General features: G+C 49.4%; 1 long non-coding RNA gene across 1 annotated transcript; it reads right to left on the reverse strand.

Moving 5' to 3' along the window:
• Nucleotides 1–947: 947 nt before the first annotated feature.
• On the reverse strand, nucleotides 948–19,113 carry LOC106025429 (uncharacterized). Its single transcript, XR_001199003.3, has 3 exons — nucleotides 18,859–19,113; nucleotides 6,404–6,604; nucleotides 948–1,682 (listed from the first exon to the last, which is right to left on the reverse strand). It is a non-coding gene; the product is annotated as an uncharacterized LOC106025429 (long non-coding RNA).
• Nucleotides 19,114–24,281: the final 5,168 nt, after the last annotated feature.

Consider the following 24,281-nt stretch of genomic DNA (forward strand, 5'->3'; position numbering starts at 1 on the left):
GAATTCATAGCTCTGGTGGCTGAGACAGGGGATGTCTCTGGACAATCTGTATTTTTTTTTTTTTCAAACAAGGCAAGAACCAGAATAGACCTTGGGAATGTTTCAAGGACTTTTCTAAGTAACAGATTATGTTAATGTAGGAGAAGTATCTTAGGAGAGGATTTCCATGTTGCATTTCACTACCGGGGTGAAATGCCTGCTTCTGCAGTCTTTATTTAGTTCATTGGAGTTGGAGCCAGGTGTCCTCAACCGTCATCTTATCTTGCCCCCGGCCATGCAGCAGCCCTACCTGTGTGTTCTGTTTCTAGTTTCAATGACTCCCAACACTCCACCACCAGGACCCAGGCATGTTTCTGAAGTCTGACTCCTTCCAGGGACCCCAGTGATGCTCACATGAGCTGGCTCCTGTTACATCGAGAGCCATCACTGCTCAGGGACCTGACATGGCCTCACACCTGGCTTTTCCTCAGTGCTTCCTCCCCACACCTACACCCACCTCCATGGATATGCACAGGCAGCTGCTGTGCGGCCCCTGCTCAAGACCTGGGGTCATCCCGGAGTTCCCATCCTCTGCACTCCTACCTCCCACACACCAGGCTCCTCCCATTTGCTGAAGGCCCAAGACCACCACAGCCCCGAAGTATGCTTTCTCATGGGTCCCCGTCTTGGCCTGTGTTCCATTTTTCTGATTGACTATCTCAGGCTGTATAACAAAGAAGGGAGGTTTAATCAGGCATGGTGGCCATGAGGCTGGGCAAGTTTGAATCCAGCATAGGCAACCTAGCAATGTACCAAAAACTTGTCTCAAAGTGAAAAAGAGTTAGGGATGCATCACACTGTGAACATTCTGGCTTCAGTCTTCAGTACAAAAAAAAAAAAAAAAAAAAAAAAGGCCCTTTTTCAAATTTTTTTTAAAAAATTCCCTTGTTTATTTGGTTGGTTGGTTGGTTCTTTGAGACAGGTTCTCACTATGTGGCCCAGACTGGCCTCAAACTTGCAGTGCCTCTTGCCTCTGCCTCTCATATGCTAGGAATACAGCCACATACCACCACACCAGGCATAAAAACTTTTTTAAGAATTGCAAATTAACTCAGTGCAAAAGTTTTGGGATCAATCTCCAGTACTGGAAAAAAGAAATTAAGGTTTATTTAGCATGTAGCCTGGCGGTCTAGAGTCCAGGAGCCTCGTCTGAGGGGCTGTGCAGCAGTCCAGGGCATTGCGGCAACATGGCACAAGCCAGACTGAGTGCAACAACCTCTTGATTCTGAGCACTCAGAACCCTCACAGCCATGACCTCCCAGCACTGGGGCTTGATTGTCAGTGCATGAGCCATGGGGGATGTTTCCTAACCACAGCACTTTCCAGCCACACAGGCAGAAAGCTGAGCCAGCTTGACTTACAAAGCCCAGCCTGGTCCCACCACCCAGCAGGACTGTGCAGCTGCTGACGACCCTGGCCAAGACTGTTGCTGATGAAGGCCAGCTCTTCTCCACACCCTGGACCACTGCTTCTCCTCCTGCTCCTCCTCCCTCTTCTCAAGAACCACAACTTCAATTCTGAGGACCATGTGAGGGTATGAGCATCATCCATTGTGAAAGGGACCCAAAGAGGGCACCATTCTAGTCTGAGGACAGATATTCTTCATGCTGGAGCAGAAGGGCGCGTTAGGGGGCAGTCAAATTCTGTTGGGGAAAAAAAAATCCATCAGATCATTACTTTTTAAAAACAAAAATTGTGGCCTTAATGCTTCCCGAATACACCATGAGCATATCTCTGCCACTACACCATTTAAAAGTATCTCACTTCTCCATTGCCCTCCCTAAACTGTGGCAGGTGTGAGGCTGATTAGTAGTACAGCCAGGTTGGATTAGGCAATAATGTAGTGACCTGGCCACAGCATCCAGCCCCCGGGGCCCTGCCCAGCCCCGCATCTGCATGTCACTGTTCCTGATGGGAAGGCTCCATCTCCCTGCCAAGCTCAGCCAACCAGCCTGGCTCTGCCCATCACCACCTGCCTGGGCCTGGTCCTGGTGATATCCACCTGGCTGAGCTCCTTACTTCAAGGCTTCCTGCTGAAAATATATTTTGTAACTTCTAAACAAGTCCCACTGACTCTCCTAGTTTTATTTGTTTAATCAAATTAATTCTATTTTAATATTTCCATTAGCCATTTACTTTATTCTAAAACCTGGCACTGCAAAGTAATAAAACCTCTCAAATATTGACAGACAGTAGAGTAAATGTCATCCAGCCTCAGCCATCTGCTTTTCCTCCGAATTCCTCCATGTGCAGAGCCTCTGCTTGGGTGATTCATGGCCTCCCTGGGTTGTCCTCTCGATGGAGCTGCTACCCTGCCCCAGCCTTTGTGGGCCAGGCTGTGAATTCACAGGGTCAGAGACCAAGGAGACCACAGCCTAGATGTTGATTACAAAACCTACCAGGCAAATAGCCATGGATCCCCAGGCTTTAAAAATGAGTGAGCTGGCTGGAGCACAGCCACCCACCCTGCACCAGTGCAGGCAGCCCCATGTCCCCCAACAGGCGACCCAGAAGCCACAGCCACTCCCACAGGTCTTGACTTCTCTGCTTGCTTCCTTCCAGGGAGAAGAGGCAGACAATCTTCTTGCCAGACTGGGAACCCAGGGAGGTTGGTCTGCAGCTCACTCCCATGAGTCTGCTTTATCATGGGGTGACAGAGAACGTGCACCCTACCCCCTCCCCTGGCAGCTACATGAGCCAGGTTCAGCATGGACCTCAGGATGGACAGGCACAGAGCAGGTGCCAGCTGACACTTCCATTCAAGATACGAGCAAGCCTCAGATTCCCCTGCAAATACAGGGTACATCTGCCCCTGACCAGCTGGGCCTGGCCTGCTTCAGATGCCCAAAGGGCTACAGCAATGCCAAGGCCATTACCAGACACCAGCATCTGCTGGAATGTTGGCTGTTGCCTGACCTGTGTTGCAATCAGATTCTCTCCCAGGCTGGGGCCAGGAGGGACCACTTGGCTTCACCTCGCATTCGCCAGCTTGCAGTGCCTGCAAGTGTCCTCACTGTGTACACAACACACATGCCTGCAATTCCTCTACCACCGCCATGCACAGCCAGCAGCCAGAGATTCCACAGGCATGTCAGGACCAAGCCGTTCGGCCCTCAAAGCCCTGGCAGCCTCTCATTACTCCCTGCTCATTTGCTCTGCCTGCAGTTCTTCAGCAGGGCCACCTGGTGTAATGCAGGCCTCCCTGGGACTCTGCTGGAGTTCCAGAGGTGGGCAGAGGCCAGGACGTGTTTCTGTTCAGCCAGCATGCAAATTAGCCCACAACTTGCTCCAGGGACCCCAAGGTGCCTCAGGAACTCCTGTCAGGCACAGTCCAGCACGGAAGGGCTGTGTGCTGTATCCAGGGCACAAAAGCCAGGCAGCAGCCTGCTAGAGCCTCCAGGACAGGATTCCAGAAGAAAGGAGCGGCAGCACAAGTCCTGCTGACCAGGAAGTGGCCCAGGAAGAGACAGCTGTATGAGTGAAGGTTGAAAGATGGGATGGGTCCTGCATTTGGAGAAATCCACACAGCCTGCTTGGCTGTGAGGGTGGAAAGGAAGGCCAAGACCTAGCCCTGAGCAGGCTTGAACCTGAGAGCAGGGGGGAGCTACAGCAGGTCCTAGCCTGGAGGAGCAACGTGCTCTGACTTGAAGGACTGGAAGAACCCAGTCTATAAGGAAATGCTGCAGAGAGAAAGGGCTGGCTGTTGAAGGGCCTGGAAGGTTCCTCCAAACAAGGTCTGTGCCATGCCTTTGTCTGTGTGGCCCACAGGGAGGTTCAAGGAGGTGAACTGAGCTGCCAGCATAAAGCAGGTTGCCAGAGGTCACATGTGTGTGACCTTTCCAACCCAGGAGCAGCCCTGGAACCCTCGGTGGGGAAACTGGCATCCCATCCAATACTCGTTTGTTGAGCAACTTCTGTGTGGGCCTGCTTGGCCCATACAGGGACACAATCCTGAACAAAAAAGCTGCCGTCCTGCCCCTGCTATCCAGGATCCTTGAATAGGGAAACAAAATAGGAAGCCAGGACTCTTTTTAGGGCTGCAGTCAAGGAGAATGTGCCTGTGCAAATGCATCAGTGGCTTCATCTCCTTAGGACTCTAGGGCCTTCTGCATGTCCAACAGCATGACCAGCTCCTGTAGGGTATGAGTGGCTCTTCCACCTGGGGATCAGCAACTGCATCAGGGACTCATGTGGGGTGATCCTATTGGTGTCCATAGCAAGCACAGGTATGAAAACCATGACGTAAACCACACGAGGGCAGGAGTGGTGGCCTCACACAGTGAGGACTGCCAGGCAAGGACACAGGGCAGGGAGTGGTGGTAAGCAGCCAGCAGTGGCATCTGGGCCCTGCAGTGTGTGCCCTGCAGACACTGCAACTCCAAAAAGGGCCACAAGGCACCTTTGGGACACTCTTTTTGTTGTCCCAATGCTCTAGTCTTTAGACCCACAGCTTCTGCTGACATTCTGGGATCAGTGAAGTTCAGTGCAGCCCACCAATCTCACCACCCCAAAGGAGAGACAAGGAGCTATGTGCTCACAACAGAGCTCAGATTTTCATGGCCCTGAGGAGCACAGAGCACCAAGAGGGCTAACATGAGGTCACTGCCACTACCCTGATGGGACTGGAGGATAGCAGAAGGCCTGGCCAGCCACGGGACTTGGGCCCCAGAGATGTCACTGAGAGACCAGGCAAAGGCAGCTCTCCCTTCACTCTTGTGCATCAGACAGCCAGAGTGCCCCAGCAACAAGCTGGCTGCAGCAGGTGGGGTGCACACAGGGTGGTCCCCACAGAGCCACAGACTTGGTATGCTCCTCCTTGCTGCCCACAGAAACCCATGGGGAAACCCTGGAGACCCTGGAGGCCAAGCTGGATGCTGACCCTGAAGACCCAGGGGGCAGCACCCCTAGCACCCACATCCTGGGCCCTCTCCGGTGCTCTCCATCAGTCTCCCTGATTTCAGCCCGAGCTTTGCCTGCGGACAATTCTGTGGGGCCTCAGACAGGCTCCTCAGGGACACCTCAGTCTCAGGGCCCATGCTTCTTCAGCTGGACACACTACAGTCTGGGCAGCTGAGACCTTGTGAGTTTGCTTCCTGAGGTGACAGATGGCGGAGATAAGCTTCCAATTCAATCAGAATCCCCAGTATCCTCCTCTTCCACTCCTGGGATCAGAGGCAGGACTCAGCTAGGCAAAGTCACAGGTCCAGTGGTGTCATAATGCAGGCATAATCCCTTGCCAGAGACATTTTTAAAAATAATCAAGAAATATATATGCCTAATATACTTGAAAAAGTAAAGAGCTAGAAAAGTTTCTCCATGTTTCCTCCCAGGCACACACAGGCACAAGTGAGTGGGTCATGTGTGGTCTGAGCCCCTTGGGAGCATGCCAGCCATGCACTCCCATCCCATCCAGAGACTGAGGCTATCCAGGAAGACGAACAGGTGCTTGGGCTGGGCCCTGGGGTGGAGCCCAGGGAACTGCCACCACTGCTTTCCTGACCAACATGCCTCCCAAGACTGGCTCAGGGTTAAGATGAAACTGGTATGAGAGAGGAAGGAAAAGCCACACAGGTGACCCTGGCTTCCGTGGTGGTGGAGCAGAGCAGACCGTCTTGCTTGCCTGTCTGTCGTGGGAGCTGCTTTTGGCCACGCTGTCCCCAGAGCTCCCTGTACACTGGAAGCTGCAGATTAGGACCAGAAGGAGCAAGGGAAAAGAGAGAGGCAAGTCAGCAAGTGGCCCAGGGTGGTGACTCAATGAGGTGACCAGGCGGACTGTGGAGGGATGGGGCGGCAGGGGACAGACAGGAGTGTACAGCTAAGCAGGCAACAGAATCCCATGTCATCCCGAGGCGCCGGCCTGCTCCTCCAGCCACAGACCAGGTGGGTCTTGCTGCTGTGGGAATCACAGAGGCAAGTGTTTGAGGAGGCCACCCGCCCAGGGCAGCTGGCCACGGCAGCCACACAGAAAGAAACAGAGCAGCAAGACTCAGGGGTGAGGAGGGTGAGCTAGAGGCCATGGGGTCTCCAGCCCTGGGTGCAGGCCTGATGGTGGCAGGCTGCTCAGACACCCTTGGAGTGGGAGTGGTCTGTTCTCATCCACCTAAGCTGACTGCTCAGACTCTTATGGCAAAAGGGCTTGTCCCAGGATACAGTGAGATCCGTGTGTGCAGATGAACACATGGGTAATCCTGCAGCTCCCACCAGTAAGGCTGTGCATGGGGAGCTTCTGCGTGAAACGGCCCCTCCATCAGGCCCACTTCAACTTTGAGATGACTGAGGCTCAGAAGAACAGTGACTAGAAAGCAGGTCACTGGCACCAAGACACCACTCCCCCTCCCATACTGCTGTTCCTGAATATACAGACCTGTGGATTCCAGTCTCCTTTGTAGAAGTGAAGGTGGTTTCAATCTCGTTTCCATGCTTCAGAATTCTGGGAAGTTCCTCCAGAGAGCTGTAATTCGAAGTGTGGCCTTCTCAGAACAGGTGGCTCTTGTCCCCTGGGATGGATATGAGGTATCCATCTCATACCCATCTCTCTGTGACCTGGCCTCCTCCACAGGGCAAGCTGGGAAGATAAATTTTTGATTCTCGGAAGATGCCTCCTGCCCTTGGGGTCCACAGAGCCCTGCTGCTGGCTGCCCCTGACCTTAGACACCACCAGTGATCCATGCCTCCACATGCTTCCTTTTCAGGGTTCAGAACAGTACTGTTTTCAGAGGCTTCCTAGGTTGTGGGAAGAACTGAAATCACAAGTGCCCAGGACAGGAGAAAAGACTGACAGCCCCATGTCCGCATCCATCTTCCTGTGAGTGTTTTGGGCCCAGGCGGAGAAGGATTTACAGGATGGGAGGGCCCAGGGATAATGGGTGCCTCTTCTGGGCCATGACAGCAGCCCTTTCCCTCGGTCAGCTCCAGTGGGCCCTAATTGAGGGGTCAGGAAGGCTAGCTGGGGGGAGGGGCGGGGGGGCTTGCTTCTGTGTGCCGGAGGTGGCTCCCTACGGTCACCTCAGGCTGGTGGGCTCACCCGCCGACTACTTGCCTTTTACTGTCGACTACTTGCCTTTTATTGTCTGCTGTATTTTTCCAAAATGCAGCGCTCTGCACAGAATGTGTCTTACTTATAAAATCAAAGGAAGAAGGAAAACAAAAAGGTTGGTGTAGTCTTTTTGTGTTTGAGAGAGTTGTTCCCAAACACTCTGCGGGGCACAGGCTTCCCCCTGGTCTACAAGGAACATGAGTGCCTGAGAGCAGCTGATTCCCCAGGGACCCCCATGAGATGCCCTCCTCTTTCTGGGAATCATGTGCTGCTGAGGGCAACCAGAAGCCTCCTCTGCAGAGTCCCCAGCCCCATCCCAGCCATGGCCCTGGAAGCTCATCTCAACATAGGAACCTAAATTAAGCAGCAGGCAAGCCCACACCCCGGGCACCCGAGTCCAGGCCACCTGACCACTGTGTCAGATCCGTGCATGGGAAAGGCAGGCTGTCCCCTACCCGCTCTCTGCCTGCCTCTGCCAATCCTGCTTGAGAACTTCATCTCTCCGCACCTCATGTTCCCCAACCCTGTCTGTGCCACTGGCTCCAGGCAGCAATAGCAGTGAACAAAATTGCTCCTTCCTTATCATCTTAGATTTTGCCCATGGTTTTGGTCACGACACAAAAATTATCCCCTCACTGCCTGAAGCATGAAGAATCTGCCCAGCCTTCCATATAGCCACTCACAGCAATTCTGCAGAGCCTGCCCTATGCCAGACAGGTGCTAAACCTGAAGCATACAAAGACCCTGCTCAAGTAAAATGGATCTTTAGCTTAGGCGTCAGGTTTTGGAGCCTGGAAGAGTGTATCAGGAAGGATTCTAAGGCTGCCCATCAGTTAAGGTGAAAATGCTAGGCAGTGGATTCATGATGGCTGCCATGGGCCCAGGAGGGTCTCGATGATACAAATGCCATGAATCTGCCAACTCTGCTCTAGGGGGTCAGATATAAGGGATGGTCAGAGAGTTGCCCAGGCTTCAACTCTCTCCTTCCCCTCTTATAGCCCCCAGATCTCCATCTTGCCAGCCTATGAGCCATTTTGAAAATAAAACATCTCTCTGACTTTGAAACTGTCAGACCAAAGTTTTTTCCATCCTTGTATGCCTTTTCCACGGCCCTATGACACAATTTGAGGAAATTTTTATTCTGTCCATTTGGAAGGTGAGAAAACTGAGTCTTCTTATTCATGATCTTATTCACTCAAAGCCCACTGCAGATGCTCTGGTTTGTGGCTTTCCTGGGCTCGAGAATTCCAGTCCCTGCCATTCTGTAGAGCCATCATCTTCAAAAGTCTTTGGGGTCCTTCCCTGAAGCAGAATGGGGTGAACGTGGAGCTTCAATAGGATGTGGTTGATAACCCAAAAATTGACTGCCTCCCCACATCCCAGTGACCACAGTCTAGGTACATGACCCCAGTTTTACTGCAAGGGAGGCTGGGAAATGTAGTCCAGAAGGGTCCAGGAAGAGCAGGTGGGCTTGGGACTTCAGATCAGTTATTGCAACCCCCACAGTGTCAACATCAGGACTGTAGCTACCCTACCCCATCAGCCATGCCCCATAGGTCCCCAGGCACTTTCTCAAGTCTCCTTCTGGCCAAGTACTAAGCAGAATGTTCAAACCGAAACCTTCACACAGATACTTAGTTTTAGCTGCAGGATGTTTGATCAGTTAAATACCAGAGAAATGTAGACAGAAGATGTTACCATTAACCTAAGAGGAAATTGCATAGAGGGAGTCAAAAACCACCTTCAAATTATAAAAAAATAATAATAATAATTGGCACAGTTCCTGGACTCCAAGTATGTTTGTGTAATGAGCTGCTACAGGGGAATTCTCTCCCTAACCGTAAAACCTAAAGTCCCATTCCAGGAGGCCCAGCTTAATTACAATGCATTTGGATGTTAAAGTTGTAGTCACTCAAGAGCCACAACAGTTGCTTAATTATGAGGACTCTGGAGGGGATCTGATAATTGGTTTTTAAAATAATGTCTTCTACACAGTCTTTGCACAAGGAGGCCTGGGATCCTTCCAAGCATTAATTAATGTCCCTTCAGGAAGTCTCAGGTAGATGGCCCTTGGAGAACAATGAAATTTGGAATCTTTGTCAGCAGAATAGGTGTGGCTAGGGCGAAGACAGTGGCTCACAGTCCAGGATGCACAGAAGAGGAACAAAGTCAAGGCTCTGAGGCCAGAGGGTGTATGCACCGCTGGAGGAGTGGCCCAGCTCTAGGAGGCCGCAGATCTCAGCATCACAGAAGAAATCAGCTGAAGGCACAGGATTAGCTGAAAGGATTTTGGCCCAGACGGGACACTGTAGCCAGTAAAGCCTCAGCGGAACCAAGGAACCTTATCTTCCTCACTCCTAGGAATTTACCTGTGGCTCCATCTTCCCCACCCCCAGGAATTTTTACCTGTGGCTCTATCTTCCCCACCCCTAGGAATCTGCCTCTGGCACGAAACAAATGCCAATGGGCTACCTGTGCATCCCTAATGCCCCTCAGGCACCACCTGCAACCTAAGCTACTTATGCCCCCACTCCACCTCCATGTGTCCCACGGAGAGATTCCCAGACCCCGGGGAGAGATTGCCACCCCCGGGGAGAAAATGCTGGACCCCGGAAGGTGGGGGGGAGTCTCTCCCTGCATTCTTAAAATAAAGGTCATTTATATTTCATACTTCTATCATTAGCGAGTGCTGAGCTCCATGGGAAGAGGGCCGTGGAGTCTGGCTCTGGAAACAGAGCCTTGCAGGATGGGCATAACAGGTTCCAAACTCCGGGGCAGGAGGCAGGGACCATGAGAAAAGGAGCGTTCTCCCTCTTAAAGGAGGAGGCATTGTTCAGGTCTCTGTCACAAGTGGGCAAGAAGCATGCTAGAGATGGCATCTGCAAAGGCCATTCCAAGCAGCCCGGACATCCCAGCGAGTCTCAGGAGAACCTCTCCCCAAAACCCACTGGTAAACACAGCACACAGATGTCCCCCACAAGATTCCTATGCCCTCGCATCTTTTAACTACACACTTCCTCAGCAAACTCCACACTGAAATCTTGCAAGTGTGTAAGGGGAGCCAGCAGGGTGGGGGTGACCAGCTAAGGGGAGACCTGTGTCCACATAAAGAAGGCAGGCACCAACACAGGGGGCCACTAACCTGGCACTGAGGCTCATGAGGTGCCCCAGGGAAACTTCTGAGCCAGCAGAATTTGCTTTTCCAAATGACAACTGTCAACTGCAGTTGTAGCTCAAAGAGCCAGCTTAGTGGGTACGAGGCCCAGAGTTCACACCGAACACTGCATAAATAAGTAAGTAAATACTCTTTTTAGGGTCCTCACATAAAAGCCAGAAGCCCAGTGGAATAGTTATACTTTACCACTTTCTTACAAACTTCACACACACTTCATCTTTATTAATGCAATCGTAACCAAAGTTTAAGAATAAATGAATAGAACTTTTAAATTTTATTGTTTTTAACGTGTCAGTACAAAGATGTTCCAGATAAGCTCTTTTTTAAAAGAATACTTTGTGACTTGTGTGTGTGTGGTACAGGGGATGGAATCCTGGGCCTTCACATGGAGCTACCTTCCAGCCCCTTTTCTGCTTTGCTTTGCTTTCCTCTGCCTTTGACAAGGTCTTGTGAATTTGTTCAGGCTGCCCTTGAACTTGGGAACCTCCTGTCTCAGCCTCCCAAGCTGCCAGGATTACAAGTGTGCACCCCTCTGGCTTCCTAGACACTTTGGTCCCTAAATTAAGGAGGGCCGTTTTTTTTCTTGATAAAGCACTGGGACAGCCTCCTGCTGTTTGCTGGGAGAATGTGTCCCCAATCCAGACAAGGGAAGCAAGGCGGGGCAAGTTTCACACACACACACACACACACACACACGCGCGCGCACACGCGCGCACACACACAGACGCACGCGCACACACAAACACACATACACCCTGCTCCTCACTTGGGGTGGGGGCTAACAGGAGGCTGAGCCACAGCTCTGCAGCTCCCCACATCCACCCAGATCTAGTCTGGAAAGCATGCAGACATAGTTGGAATTCCAAAAATGCGGCCTGTCTGGGCCCTCAGCCCCTCCCCGAAGACTCCCAGGGAGTCAAACAGGCTGGACTCCAGAGCTGGCTGAGGATGGGGCAAACATCCTGCACCCCAGAGAGTGATCCAGCCCCACCCTCTGCCAGAGATTTCCTTTACCCTCGGAGCTGTGGCAAGGCAGAAGCCCAGCCCTTCCACTGGGCAACATAGCCCCAGGGGCTCCCCCTCGGGATTCTCAGGAGGAGCCCAGCCCTGAGGGCCCTTGACAAAATAGGTGACACAGTGGACCAAAGCTTGGGCAGACAGGACTCTGCGGACAAGGGACAGTAGGTAGGACACAACAGGACAGAGGATGGATCAGTGGACAGAACATAGGGGATAACAGACAGGACAGTGCAGACAAAAGACAATCAGCAGAGAATGGCCTTCGGGGTAGAAAATTGGGAATGTGCCTGTCTTCCTGCAGCTCCTCTGAACCAAACTGTTCCCTCTCAGCCTCCTTTTGAGCTAAATGAAGGAGGTGGGGCAGAAATGCTTAGTGAACCATTTACTGAGACTAAACTCAGGCACTCCAGCACAGAACAGCTTCTCTTCTTGATAGCTGCCTCCAACCACACTTAGCCTGTCTGTCCCAGGCATGGCGAGTCAGAAACACCTGGTCCACGAAGAAATTCACACTTGGGAGTTCAGTTAAGCCTTGCTCCTATCTTGGATCCCTTGCTGGGGAAAGCCCAGGTCGACAGCTCAGTGCCTCTCCTCCTGTCCTCACTCACTGAGGAAGTCCTCAGATCTGCGGGGGGGGGGGGGGAGCATTACAGAATTATGCTACAGAATGGCTGGCAGTTCCCCAAGCCCAGCACACCTGCATAGAAGCCTACAGTGCAGCTCAGGCTCATTGCGCTCCGAGGGCTGCAGTGGGCTCTCAGGCCTTGGCCACAGCACATGAGCAGCGGTACCCGCCCTCCCTAGCCCTTCTGTGATCTTCTCCATTCTTGAGATAGAGCATCAATGTTCCCTGCCCAGCCAAGCCATGAAAGGTCCACATCTCAGTCTGCACAACCCTCCAGTCTCTGTTGAGCACCCCACGGATAAGGCCCACGGACAGAGCCCAGCAACTCTCTACTCCCTACTCTTTGCTTTCAGGATTGAAGCCTCCATTGTCACCCTCATTGTCCGGGAGAGAGCACCTCTGAAGTACACGCACAGTCACAGGACTGTGCTGCCATCAGAGCATAGCAGGCGAGGCAGCACCAAACAATGGATGCTTGTGGCTCACAGCTCTGGGGATGGATATTAAAATCAAGGTGATCCAGGAGCAGTGACCCAGTGTCCAGTAAAAGCCACTTCCTGATTTGTAGGTGGCCACCTTCTCGCTCTATTCTCATGGGGACAGAGAGACATCTCTCTCTTTCCTCTTCTTTACAGGCACTAACCCCAGCCCCATGGCCTGCACTCAACCCCTCCCCTAAGCCTCCTCCCCTCCCAGAGCCTCATCTGAACGCCATCACATTGCGGGTGAGGACTGCAGCATAAGAATTTGGAAGACAGTTAACCCATAATAAAAGTGCAGAAACTATGCCTAAGATGCTAAAGAGACAAGGTACCATGCTTGCACCTGCCTGCCAACCTCGCCAGCCCTCCAGCCCTCAGGGTAGCTGCTGAGGGAGCCGAAGTAGAGCCCGTGGTGCTCTGAGAAGCCTGAGGAGCTGAGCTCTGCTGAGTGTGCTCAGATGCCTTCTTCCCAAGGTTCCCCATTGCACAGGTGAAGGGAGTGACCCTCAGTGACTCCCGAGTGCCTCCTCAAGGTCACTCCAGCAGTGCAGGGTGAAGCAGAGTCTGATCCACATCTGACCCCACATGAGTGATGCTCTGGTGCCTGGGGACCCCTGATCATCTTCTTAGAGGTGGCTAAGTTAAACAAAGATTAATATACAGTCAGAGAGGCACTGGGCTCTCAAGGAAGTCAGTAAAAAAAAAGACTTCAGAATCACAGCTGGAGACGCATCTGCAGAAGGCCAGGCCTCAGGATAAAGGTGCAGTGGCCAGGCCTGTGTACCTCCCTACGGGATCAGCAGCAGCTTGGAATTTGACTGTAATTAGCACTACCTGGTCCAGGAAATACAGTTAGACATTAGTTGCCCAGGCGGGTGACCAGAGCTCCTGAACCATCCCCTCACAAAATGCCTCTGTCTGTCCACGCACCCTTGCTGGGTGACCCATTTCCCTGGGGGATTAATATTAGCTAAGCAGCTATACTTATTATTCTATTGGTTAATCATAGTTTGTCTACATTGTATCCACATTGTGGCTTTGCTGTATAAATTACCCCTGACAACAGGCCTCGGTGGACACTCACTTTTGGGACCCTCTCAGGAACTGTCAATAAATCTTTTCCACTCTCAACCTCCTTTGTTCTTTGGAATTCATTCTTCAGTTTCAGGGGACACGAACTCAGCACATCTGACTCCTGGCAGGTTGGGAGTTGTGTTTCTCCTATATCAATCTCAGCAGTTCCCAGGAGGTTAGAGTAGTCAGAATTATTTTTACAATAATAGTAAAGTATTGTTTGTCTCATTGGCCCTCATTCACTCACAAAACATACCCAGGGGTTTTTCAGATGTTAAAAACATCCTCATTCTGATAGCTAATGGAATGTGCACAGGGCCTGGGAGTGACAGTGTATGCCTGTGATTCCAGCTACTCTGCAGGTGGAGGCAGGAGAATCACAAACTTGAGGCCAGCCAAAGCAAGTTAGTAAGAGCATCTCAAATGAAAATTTTCTTAAATGCCCCAGTACATAACTTAGTGAAAGTGCACTTGTCTAGCATGTTGAGCCCCTGGATTCAACCCCCTAACCCACAAAACAAAACAGAAAAAAAGAAAAGCATACTTGTATGTTACTGGGTTTTACAAATGTCTCAGATTTAAATTTTGATATGGGGAACACAAATACAAGCATGGTAAATCTTAACAGACAGCCGGAACAGTGAAGCCCTAATATGTTGCATTTGTCATTTTCCAAATATTTTCAGCTACCAAATCATGTCACTGGAGTCACTGATGGAAGGTATAGGAACAGTCAGCTCTAGAGAAAGAAGGGCCCAGTACACTGCTGCACAGAACACTGAGAAGAGGGAGCTCTTCAGGGTCTTGAGACCAAAAGAGTTAAGAACATCAATTAAGAATAAAGTAAAACCAGAAAACAAAATTTGACAACCACTACATCAACCTCTACCAAACCATATGCAAAAATGTACATGGTGCCCTGCCAGGACTGGGAGATGGAAGCCTGGTCCACACCCAGGAGCTGCAGGGAAGACAGAAGTAAGAGAGAAGCCAGCTGGATGGGGACCCTGAGCAGGAGGCCCTGGACGGAGCCAGTGTGGAGTGGAGAAGGCTGCCTGTGGTCAGGAGGCCTTGTTTTCTGGCGAACAGAATCATAAGCCCACTGCTGCCTCTGCCTCAATGCTTCGGGCCCATGGGCAGGCTGAGCAGGGAACCAATGAAGGAGAACTGCAGGTGGTTTTAAAACTGATTCACAGGGACGCTCCCTCCACCCCAAGAAGGAGCCAGACTGACCTGAAACCAGAGAGGAGCCAGTAAGGCCCAGCTCTCAGTGACCTCTCCCATTTCCCTTGGCCTCTGGGCTTCTTCTGAACACCAGTGTGAGCCAGCACGAGCTCCAAGAAGGACAGGACTGCCCTGTCCCTGAGCTGGTAAGAGACCAGGAAGGACGCCCAGAGAGCACGAACCATGCACGCAGGTGGGGAGCAGCAGGGCACGGCACAGGCAACTGCGGGTACCCTGGTCAGAGACGATCTGTGGGAGAGGCTGAGAGAGCAGAAGAATGCTCTCCTGCCTAGACAAGAAAGAGTGCGTAGGGACAGACCGCGGCTGTGCCAAAGACGCCAGGGCCTGGGGCCAGGAGCAGGATGTAGAACTAGAAAGGCATGAACTTTAAAATTAAAAAAAGAAAGGCATGGAAGAGGAGGCTAGCGAGGAAGGCCCTGAGGCCACCTGCAGACTATAGATTCCTTGCCATCAGCAGCAGGAGTTTCCTGTCCCTCAGGGCCCAGCAGACCTGATCCTTGGTCAGTCTCTCTCAGAGCATTCTTCCTGGCCTGCACCAAAAGCTCCTCCAGCCCCACTGCTGCTGACCCTGTAGTGGAGATGGCCCAGGCCTGCCTCATACCCCAGCCCACCTTCCCTGGGACTTCCCCTAGAGCAGTGATGGTGAACCCAAACTGCAAACCCAAGACTTACTCGCTCATCACAGAGTCCCAGAACTGCAGTTACACCTGAACACTAAGGCTGTAGTTTAGAAAAAACAACTCATACATTAACATCTTTCATCTTCAAAGGAAAACACAGCAATGCTAGTGCCATAGGTTGCTGCCACTGCTACAGGGCCTCTCCTCCCCGCTTGGAACACCAGCCTGGGACAGGGCAGGGGAGCTGGGGTGCTGACGCCACCCTAGGCAGGAGGCCTTGGAAGGAAGACTTGAGATAACACAAGAAAGAAACATATTTGAGGACAAGCATGAGCCTGGGCACACCTTTGGGGTCCACTCGATCTGCTGAATGTTCTCAGTAAATGCCAATACATGGTCTCTTCGAGCTAGAAGGGTTTGATTTCAGAGAGGAGCAGTCAGAAGTGGAAGCACCATTGTTAGTAGGGAAATGAAGAAGGGGATTGGTGGCCAGGGCACTGGTGACCTCCGGGGCTGAGCGCGGGCAGTCCATGTTTGCCCTCTCTGTCTCCGTCTCCACTGTTCATGGACTCTTAACATCCAAGGTCTCATACACAAGTCGTTTTACTGGACTCATTACCATGGTTGGTGAGGACACAGTCAGATCCCTACCTTCTTGTGCACAATGACCAAAGTTACACAGGGCACACAGTGGTAAAGCAGCCACGGAGTCTAACCAGGCTTGGAGGGGAACAGGCTCACCAGCACAGAGAGAAGTGACCCAAGCACTAAAGGTGCAGAGCTGAAGAATTTAAAATGCTACACAGGTCTGGGAGGCCTCCCATTGGACCTTCCAGACCCTGACAAGCAGCAAGACCGACGGGCCGAGTCCTGTCTTCTGTCTACTGCGCATGCCCTTTCCCATAACTCACAGTTGGAATCCGAAGTGGGTGATGCAGTCAGTATGCACGAACACGGATGAGCTCCAGGTAAAGAAAGGTCACTGCAGGCCATGCAGGCAGGTCAGAAACTGCATGCCTCTTCCTGGGGGATTTTGAAATTTTCCAGGGCAGGCTGTGGTCTTAGATTTTCTTATCTCTGCCTCTGGATAGTAGTCTAAGGATAAAGATGGAGTGGCCTGGGGCATTGCCCAGGTTGAGGTGAGTGAGGGTAGTGGCCCAGCTGCCACTATCTTTGATTCTCTCACCCTGCATGAGAGGAGACCCCCACACCAACTGCACAGTCTGACTGAAAACTACAGGAAGTGTTTCTCTTTTATTACAATAAAAGACATGATATCATTTGTCTCCTTCAAGTAGTCCCACACTTATCCCATCATTCTTGCCATTTTCTTTTTTGAAAATCCATTTTATTTCAAGGATAAAAAGAAAAAAGTAGAATAAAAAAAGAAAAAGAAAAAAGCTACAACTAAATTTCAAAATACATCAACTTGGGGGGCAACAATGGTACATGCATTACACTTTGTCATCCCCAAATCATTCACCCAGAGCACAAGACATCTACATTCAGTTGTCCCAACAATACCAGCACAAATCTTTCTCTTCAGTAAACTCAGGGAAATCATTAGTATAACTATGTTAACTAGTTCATATATATATATATATATATATATATATATATATATATATATACACATGTTTTCTCTTTCAGCTTCTTATGCTAATGAAACAATATGATGTTTACACATGCATGCCTTATTTATTTCACTAATGAGTATGGTCTCAAGTTGCATCCATCCAAGAAGGATAAACTTGAGACTTTTATAGGGTAAATCTATAAAAGTCTCAAGTTTATCCTTCTTTATGGCTGAGTAGTAGTCCATTGTATAAAAAGACCGTGTCTTTTTTATCCATTCCTCAGCCAATGGGCATTTGGATTGTTTCCAAGATCTGGCTATTACAAATTAGGCCACCATAAACACGGGTACATATATATCACTGTGTTATGATGTTTTTAATACTTTTGGGAAGTTACTCAGAAGGAGACCAGCTGGTTTGAATGGAACCTCTAATCCTACTTTTTTGAGGAATCTCCACACTAATTTCCACAGTGGTTGCACCAGTCTGCATTCCCACCAATAGTGGAAAAGGGTTCCTTTTTCTCCACATCCCCTCCACCATTTGCTATTGCTTGATTTCTTGATAATAACCTTTCTTTCCAGGGTGAGGTGAAATCTCAGTGTTGTTTTAATTTACATTTCTTGAATGACCAGTGATGTTGAACACTTTTTCACATATTTATTTGCTGTTTGTATTTCTTTATCTGAGAAGTGTGTATGCATCTCAGCTGCCCATGTTTGGACTGTTTCTTTAAATCTGGAAGCACTGATTTTTTTGAGTTCTTTATATGCTCTCAATAGTAATCCTTTGTCTGAGGTATAGCTGGCAAACATTTTCTTCCACGTTGTGGGTTGTCTGTTCACTCTGTTGGTGGTTTCTCTTGCTGTGCAAAAGCTTTTCAGTCGGGTGAGATCCCAGTCGTTGATTCCTTATGATAGTTCCTGTGTAATCAGGGTCTTATTCATAAAATCTTTGCCTACATCCATGTCTTCAAGAGTATTGTCTACTCTGCCTTCCAGCATATTTAATGTTTTTGTTTTAATATTAGTATCTTTGATCCATTTTGATTTTAGCTTAGTGCATGGTGAAATATATGGGTCCAGTTTTAATCTTTGGGATGTGTTTTCCAGCACCATTTAATAAAAAGGCTATCTTTCTTTCAGTGAATACATTTGGCATCTCTGTCAAAGATAAGGTGGCTTAATGTGTCTGTTGTTTCTGCATCTTCTGATCTGTTCCATTGATCTTTGGGTCTGTTTTTTGTTGTTGTTGTTTTTGTTTTATTTTGTTTTTTGTTTTTGAAAGTACCACACTGTTTTTTTATCACAGCAGCTTGATAGTATAATTTCAAGTCAGGGATTGTGATGCCCCTGTCTTGTCTTTGTTGCCCAGGATTGCCTTTGCTAGGGATTGAGAATATCCCATGCATACTAACAGATCATAGTGCAATGAAATTGTAAATCCATGCCAAAGGAAACCATAAGAATTTCATAAACACATGGGAATTAAATAGCACCCTACTAAAAAACCAATCAGTCACAGATGAAATTACAGACGAAATTAGACAGTGTTTACAGTTGAATGATAATGACAATACAACATGCCAGAACTCATTGGACACAATGAAAGCAGTCTTAAAAGGGAAATTTATAGCAGTAAATACTCATACCAGGAAAACAGAGCAAGCACATATAAACAACTTAATGTTAAACCTCTTCTAGAAAAAGAGGAGCAGGCTAAGCCAGAAGCTTGTACAAGGGAGGAAATTTTAAAGATCAGAGAAGGAATTAACACACTGGAGAGTTAAAAAAAAAAATACAAAGAATCAATGAATCAAAGAGTTAGTTCTTTGAAAGATTAAATAAAATTGACAAACTCTTAGTCAATCTTATCAAAAAAAAGAAAAGAAAAGATTCAAATCCATGCAATCAGGAATGAAAACTGTGTAATGTTGCAGGAAAGGACAGAGAGAGAAGTGCATACCTGCATCCATTAGGATGTGTGGAAATAGCTCTGGATGCTCACACGGCAGCGGCCACACAGGCTGGTAAAGAGGAAGCAGGGCCTGCAGGGCCAGCAGGAATCCTTCCCCCAGAGCCTTTTGCAGCCTTTGGCATCTGAGCCATGTGAGCAGGCTGCCTGTTCACAAAATCATAACAGACATTTTAAGATGGGAAAAAAGGAGAAGTGAGGCACATACAAGCCCAAAGTAGCTCCTCTCCCCGGCTGGGCCAGGTACCGCCAGTGCAGGGACAGGAAGAGTGGGCCGTGCTCATACCTACGCTGGAAGCCAGCCAGGACTTGGCTGCCAGCCACACTAGCCCTGGAGGCCGGATCCACTGCCCCTGCCTTAGAAATGCTGTCCTGGCAGGAGTCTTCCTCAGAGGCCTGCAAGTTCAGGCTTGCACCAATGCAGTGCCCCTGGAATGCCTCCTTCCCCTCGGCAGCTGGCAGGAGCAGTGCTGTTTCTTGGCCAGGCAAAATGTGGTGCTTATGGGGCTGCATCTGCAGACAAGGGCCTGGATGCAGCTCAGATACAGAAACTACCTCTTTACCTCTGTACACATGTCCTAGTGCCCTGCCCAAGTCAAACCAGGCACTGAGAAGCAGGCATAGGGCCTAAGGGTTGCTTGGTATGAGGTATGCACTCCCAAACCAGAGGGTGGACATGTGTGGGAACAGGCACATGAGAGGACAGGGGGGCAGATGTACCCTCACACATGCATGTGCACAGTTGGGTATATGTCTATGTGTGAAGCAGAAGCCCAGCCCTGAAGCTGCCATGCATCTGGGGTCCACAAGGCAAGAATGTAATCCATCTGTAGATTCCCACCCCTGCACCTCACATGCAGGTTGAGTCTCTGGAATATTCTGTCAGCTGTTTCACTTGAGTGGGTTCACCTGTAACTCAGGGTGATGAGAAGGAGATGATAAAGACCCTAAGAAGTGGCAGCAAATTGGTGACGGCAGCCATGTGGCACCTGGGGCATGGACCAGGAGCACTCAATATTTCACCTGCTTTCTGATTTTGACTCCAGACCCCACTGATAAGCCCTCCTGAGCCTAAAAGACATGACTTGCCTCATAGGCCAGCTGAGGACCAGGCTCAGAGCAGGCAGAGAGGCCTTGGGTGAGGGCTGGCACCAGATGCTGACCTGCCATGGGTGACCATCCATCAGTGCTGAGCTCACAGAAGCCCCACACAGCCACAGCAACCACAAGACATAGCCTACGCCTTTCCAGGTCTCTCTTACTCCTGGAGGATGACCAGACCCAGCACCCCACTTCACTTCTACAGAAGCCAGCAGAAAGAGTAGGGTAAGGTGGGATGAGATGGGGTGGGGTTGGGTGGGATGGTGTGGAGTAGATGGGGTGGATGGGATGGGATGAGATGAGATGGTGTGGGCTGGGGTGGCATGGGGCAGGGTAGGGTAGGATAGGTTAGATAAAATGGGAGCCACTCTTCTGTTTAACTCTTCTCATGGCTTCCTCTCAGGTTCAGGATAAAGCCACACAGCTCACATGCTCTAGAAGACCCCAGAGGACCCAAGTCCTACCTCCTCCAATGCCTCTCTCCCTTCCCCTCACTACGCTCCATATTAACATGCCAAGTTTGTTTGTTTTGTTGTTTGAACCTGAGGTCTGAAGGAAAAGACAAATTATCCCTGAAAATTCATAAATTCTGCACACAAGGTCCACATTGTTCAAGACTGAGGGTATAGGGCCCATATTTATTGTGCTTCATGGACTACATACTACACAAACAAAGAAACTAGCATGAAAAGTATTGGGGGACTGGTAACACTCCACAGATATCTGGCAACAGACATCCATATCAGTCCTTTCAATTCAGGTCATACAAGACCCTGCAGATAGATCCCCAGTGCACATGAGTTCACTCATCAAAACCACAAAACAGAGGCTGAGGATTTAGCTCAGCGGCATAAGCGCCTGCCTTGCAAGCAGGCAGTCGTGGGTTCGATCCCTGGTACCGACAAAAATAAAAAAGACAAAAAAAAAAAAAAAACAAGGGAGACAGCCATCAGGAGCAAGAGTTACAAGATGTGATAAATTGAGAATTAGCCCCAACTGCCTCAAAAAATGAGATATAAAATACAGAAGGTTTAAAGTTAGTAAGCACATGAAGAAGAAATAGAAATCATAAGAACAGAGTGTCATGTGAAAAGAGAGGGCTGATGCTCAAAGCACTGATGCCTCTGTGTTATACCAGCTGGCAATCCTCATTTCCTATCAGCCTTTGTTTCTTCTAATAGTATTATATCTGACTGCAAGTAACAAAAGACCCAACTGACCAACACTGGCTAAAGCAATTGTAGATTATTTTTCTCAGCAACAAAAACTCATGAATTGGAAAGCAAGCTGCTGCTCAACTGTTCATCTAGGGCATCTAAATCCTGGGCTCTTGTCTTGTCTTGTTTTGTCTATCCCATAGTAGCTGGTATGGCAGTACACACCTATAATCCTAGCACTAAGGAGGCTAAGGCAAAAGGATTACAGTGAATTCAAGGTCAGCAAGAACTATTTAGCAAGACCTGTCTCAAAAGTAAAAATAGACTTCATATAAACCATTGTTCATGGTCATCTTTTCTGCCTCATGGTTATAAAATAGCCGCTATACTCTATATACCACAGGACTGTGGGACAGAAGTGAAGAAAAGAAAGGTGAGTGGGAAAGAATGACCTACCTCTGTCCCAGCTGTCTCCAAATAATTACTGTTACCATCCCTACCACCTCATCATCAACCCCCCATCATTTTCTCCAGCATGACAATTACCAGCACCAGCACCACCATACTGTGATCACTATCACCATCATCACCACCACCATCACATCTACAATTATTATCACCACCATAATCACCATACCTGTGATCACCACCACCACCATACTCACTATAGTCACCATTGTCACCACCAAAATCACCACATCTACAATCACCACCACCACCGTAATCACCACAACTACAATCACCATTGCCACCACTAGCATCACTGTTTTCTCCATCACCATCATCATCATCACCATCACCTTCACTATCACCAACACTATCACCAATATCTTCAGGAGGCTTAGGTTCCATGGTGCCACCAGTGTGTCCTCTAAGATCTTTAGCCTGCATTTTGAATTATCAGGGAAGGGTAAATATGTGGTGCTCTTGAAATGTCTCAGGGCTGGCGTGAAATCTAGAGCCATACATCCATGACAACTATGCAGGGGGCCAAGCTCCCGGTGCCCAACCTTCCACACCACCCTCCACAATCTCCCCTACATCCCTCACTCCACTTTGACTCAACAAATGCCTTTCTCTTTCCTTACAAGGACATCAGCATGGCAACAGGGGTTTGGCTGGAGAGTTCTTGACAACAGGTGAGTTCAAGGGCTTGCTAAAAAGTAAAATAAAAAATGGTCTTAAGAGTAAAACAGAAAGTAATGCTTAATCAGTTCAAGAAAACACACCCTTCAGTCAAGCACATAGCACACTGATAAGTATTCGATTATTACAGAACATAGAATTTAAAACAGAGATCCTTGGCTAGAAGTTCACTGCTAACTATTGGCTTGTGCAGTTTCCTTCACTCTTTTAAAATAGGACTTCAGACTTGTCACCAGCTACACCTGAGCATGGGTACATCCAAGGGTTTGTACTCTGAAGATGAGGCAGGTCCTGAAGGCAGCTCACAGCAAGAGCAGCTCACACACATATTCACGTCCAGGCTGCAGTCCTCCTCGGCAGAAAGTGATTATAACACTCAGGGCTATTTGTGTGCAGGAGCATGAGACCTGCTCAGAACTGAGCGATGAGCCACTGGGGCCTTAAACAGCAGTTTAAACTTTTACAAAGTGCTGAACAAACTCTGTCAAAGGGAGGACAAGGTAAATGAAGTTCAAGGAAGAAAATTCCCTTGCTCAAATGGTAAAAGTCTGTGTTAGTAAATAAAGACAGTACAACTTGCATATTTCCATGCTTAAATCCACTAACACAGAGTTTTGTGATATTCTCATTGGCAATATCTTGAGTGTAACAACTGAGAACCACTGTGTTAGGCAGGTTGCCGTCGCTGGACATAAACCTGAAGCGAATCTCCTCCTACGCGTTCCATCACTGCCCAGCTGCACCACAGACTGGCACCAGGCCTTCCACACATGGGCCCTTGGGGAGCATTTAAGATCTGAACCACAGCAGCAACTAAAGGCATGTTTTCAGCTACAGCTCCCGGTCTGCATCCAGGGAGTTCAGAAGCAATGTTTTCTTCCCTGACCGTGGTGCCAGAGCTGGTGGCACAGATGGACCCTGTTGGCCTGGGGGAGGAGCCAGGGTATCAAACAACATCAGGAGGATGCTGGGTGGAGAGTGAACCAGAACAGAAGGAAACAAAGGTAGAAAGACAGAAGGCCCCTGGAGACAGGATACCAGCCGTCCCTAGGGCCGGAGCAGATCGTGGCTACTTTAGACACCCAGGTGCCTGCCCAGCAGCCTGAAGGAAAGGCCTGAGAAGAGCAGGGTAGCTGGGAACACCCTTCTCTCCCCAAGTAACCAGTGTCCTCTCCAAGACAAGAGCCTCTCCCGTCCTGCTCCATCCCACTCCGCAGGCCGGGGTCTCAGATGCCAACACAGGACACAGAGCACACAGCTTGGTCAGGAGGCCTTAGCCAGGGCCCCAACTCCTCTGAGCCTCAGCTTCATTATCTGAAAGGTAGAGCTTGGAAAGACCCTCAGCACATAGTGTGTTTGTGGGGTACACTTACGACAGCCCCTACAAAGCACCAGAAGGGCCAATGCCTGCTTACGTGCCAGTGAAGAGCTAAGAAGAAGCTGGTTTGTCCGAAACCACAAAGCTGTGAGCCACCATGGAGCAGCAGCTGGGCTGGGAATGAGGCCAAGCCTTGCATGGCCGCAGAAGCTGTTGTCACTCATTGCTCTGTTACAGTAATGCACGCCTGAGACAATCAGCTTATAAAGAGGAAGTGTTCGTGTTGGCTCACTGTCTTGGAGGTTTCAGACCCTGGTTGTTGAATGGCACTTGTTCCTTTGGGCCTGTGGCAGCACATCATGGTGGGAGTGGGTGGTGGGGTATTGGGAGCCATTGAAACTGAAAATTGAACACAAGTGCTGAGCTGCTGCGTGGCTGGGGCATGGCCAACCCAAGAACAAAGAGACTCCTCAAAGGGCAATATAACGTCACAGCTGAGGACACCTGACCCCAACTCCAATTAACTAAATAAAGACTGTAGTTGCAGGCGTTTTTTCACCCCTGTAGTGAAATGCAGCATGGAGATCTTCTCCTAAGATACTTCTAAAGTAACATAAGATAGTTCTCCAAAATTAAACATAATCTGTTACTTGGAAAAGTACTTGAATCACTCCCAAGTTCTGTTCAGTTTC

This window comes from Cavia porcellus, unplaced genomic scaffold, assembly GCF_034190915.1.
Source record: "Cavia porcellus strain 051 isolate PalLab524CR breed Dunkin Hartley unplaced genomic scaffold, mCavPor4.1 scaffold_12, whole genome shotgun sequence".
Taxonomy (NCBI): Eukaryota; Metazoa; Chordata; class Mammalia; order Rodentia; family Caviidae; genus Cavia; species Cavia porcellus.